The following is a 3563-nucleotide window of genomic DNA, read 5'->3' as shown; positions in this document are numbered from 1 at the left end:
GCTGAATGGATACAAAAACAAGACCCATATATATGCTGTCTACGAGAGACCCACTTCAGACCTAGAGACACATACAGACTGAAAGTAAGGGGATGGAAAAAGATATTCCATGCAAATGGAAACCAAAAGAAAGCTGGAGTAGCAATTCTCATATCAGACAAAATAGACTTTAAAATAAAGACTATTACAAGAGACAAAGAAGGACACTACATAATGATCAAGGGATCGATCCAAGAAAAAGATATAACAATTGTAAATATTTATGCATCCAACATAGGAGCACCTCAATACATAAGGCAAATACTAACAGCCATAAAAGGGGAAAGCGACAGTAACACAATCATAGTAGGGGACTTTCACACCCCACTGTCACCAATGGACAGAGCATCCAAAATGAAAATAAATAAGGAAACACAAGCTTTAAATGATACATTAAACAAGATGGACTTAACTGATATTTATAGGACATTCCATCCAAAAACAAAAGAATAGACATTCTTCTCAAGTGCTCATGGAACATTCTCCAGGATATATCATATCTTGGGTCACAAATCAAGCCTCGGTAAATTTAAGAAAATTGAAATTGTATCAAGTATCTCTTCCGACCACAACACTATGAGACTAGGTATCAATTACAGGAAAAGATCTGTAAGAAATACAAACACATGGAGGCTAAAAAATACAGTACTTAATAATGAAGTGAGCACTGAAGAAATCAAAGAGGAAATCAAAAAATACCTAGAAACAAATGAAAATGGAGACACGATGACCCAAAACCTATGGGATGCAGAAAAAGCAGTTCTAAGAAGGAAGTTTATAGCAATACAAGCCCACCTTAAGAAAGAGGAAACACCTCGAATAAACAACCTAATCTTGCACTTAAAGCAATTAGAGAAAGAACAAAAAAACCCAAAGTTAGCAAAAGGAAAGAAATCATAAAGAACAGATCAGAAATAAATGAAAATGAAATGAAGGAAATGATAGCAAAGATCAATAAAACCAAAAGCTGGTTCTTTGAGAAGATAAACAAAATAGATAAACCATTAGCCAGACTCATGAAGAAAAAAACGGAGAATACTCAAATGAATAGAATTAGAAATGAAAAACGAGAAGTAACAACTGACACTGCAGAAATACAAAAGATCATTTGAGATTACTATAAGCAACTCTATGTCAATAAAATGGACAACCTGGAAGAAATGGACAAATTCTTAGAAATGTACAACCTGCCAAGACTGAATCAGGAAGAAATAGAAAACATGAACACACCAATCACAAGCACTGAAATTGAAACTGTGATTCAAAATCTTCCAACAAACAAAAGACCAGGACCAGATGTCTTCACAGGCGAATTCTATCAAACATTTAGAGAAGACCTAACACCTATCCTTCTCAAACTCTACCAAAATATAGCAGAGGGAGGAACACTCCCAAATTCATTCTACGAGGCTACCATCACCTTGATACCAAAACCAATCAAGGATGTCACAATGAAAGAAAACTACAGGCCAATATCGCTGATGAACATAGATGCAAAAATCCTCAACAAAATACTATCAAACAGAATCCAACAGCACATTGAAAGGATCATACACCACGACCAAGTGGGGTTTATTCCAGGAATGCAAGGATTCTTCAATATACACAAATCAATGTGATAAACCATATTAACAAATTGAAGGAGAAAAACAATATGATCATCTCAATACATGCAGAGAAAGCTTTTGACCAACTTCAACACCCATTTTTGATAAAAAAAAAAAAAAAAAAAACCCTGCAGAAAGTAGGCACAGAGGGAACATTCCTCAATATAATAAAAACCATATATGACAAACCCACAGCCAACATCATCTTCAATGGTGAAAAACTGAAAGCATTTCCACTAAGATGAGGAACAAGACAAGGTTGCCCACGCTCACCACTCTTATTCAACATAGTTTTGGAAGTTTTAGCCACAGCAATCAGAAAAGGAAAGGAAATAAAAGGAATACAAATCGGAAAAGCAGAAGTAAAGCTGTCACTGTTTGCAGATGACATGATACTATACATAGAGAATCCTAAAGATGCTACCAGAAAACTACTAGAGCTAATCAATGAATTTGGTAAAGTTGCAGGATACAAAATAGATGCACAGAAATCTCTGACATTCCTATACACTAATGATGAAAAATCTGAAAATGAAATCAAGAAAACACTCCCATTTACCATTGCAACACAAAGAATAAAATATCTAGGAATAAACCTACCTAAGGAGACAAAAGACCTGTATGGAGAAAATTATAAGACACTGATGAAAGAAATTAAAGATGATACAAATAGATGAGATATACCATGTTCTTGGATTGGAAGAATCAACATTGTGAAAATGACTCTACTACCCAAAGCAATCTACAGACTCAATGCAGTCCCTATCAAAGTACCACACGCATTTTTCGCAGAACTAGAACAAAAAATTTCACAATTTGTATGGAAACACGAAAGACCCCGAATAGCCAAAGCAATCTTGAGAACGAAAAACGGAGCTGGAGGAATCAGGCTCCCTGACTTCAGACTATACTACAAAGCTACAGTCATCAAGACAGTATGGTGGTACTGGCACAAAAACAGAAAGATAGATCAATGCAACAGGATAGAAAGCCCAGAGATAAACGCACAAACATATGGTCACCTTATCTTTGATAAAGGAGGCAGGAATGTACAGTGGAGAAAGGACAGCGTCTTCAATAAATGGTGCTGGGAAAACTGGACAGGTACATGAAAAAGTATGAGATTAGATCACTCCTTAACACCATACACAAAAGTAAGCTCAAAATGGATTAAAGACCTACACGTAAGGCCAGAAACTATCAAACTCTTAGAGGAAAACATAGGCAGAACACTCTATGACATAAATCACAGCAAGATCCTTTTTGACCCACCTCCTAGAGAAATGGAAATAAAAACAAAAATAAACAAACGGGACCTAATGAAACTTCAAAGCTTTTGCACAGCAAAGGAAACCATAAACAAGACCAAAAGACAACCCTCAGAATGGGAGAAAATATTGACAAATGAAGCAACTGACAAAGGAGTAATCTCCAAGATTTACAAGCAGCTCATGCAGCTCAATAACAAGAAAACAAAGAACCCAGTCCAAAAATGGGCAGAAGACCTAAATAGACATTTCTCCAAAGAAGATATAGACTGCCAACAAACACATAAGAGAACGCTCGACATCATTAGTCATTAGAGAAATGCAACTCAAAAGTAGAATGACATATCATCTCACCCCAGTCAGAATGGCCATCATCAAAAAATCTAGAAACAATAAAGGCTGGAGAGGGTGTGGAGAAAAGGGAACACTCTTGCACTGTTGGTGGGAATGTGAATTGGTTCAGCCACTATGGAGAACAGTATGGAGGTTCCTTAAAAAACTACAAATAGAACTACCATATGACCCAGCAATCCCACTACTGGGCATATACCCTGAGAGAACCATAATTCAAAAACAGTCATGTACCAAAATGTTCACTGCAGCTCTATTTACAATAGCCCGGAGACGGAAACAACCTAAGTGCCCATCG

The sequence above is a fragment of the Delphinus delphis genome, chromosome X, assembly GCF_949987515.2.
Source record: "Delphinus delphis chromosome X, mDelDel1.2, whole genome shotgun sequence".
In the NCBI taxonomy this organism is placed as follows: domain Eukaryota; kingdom Metazoa; phylum Chordata; class Mammalia; order Artiodactyla; family Delphinidae; genus Delphinus; species Delphinus delphis.
The sequence above is the reverse complement of the archived record's forward strand: the minus strand, read 5'-3'. Positions refer to the sequence as shown.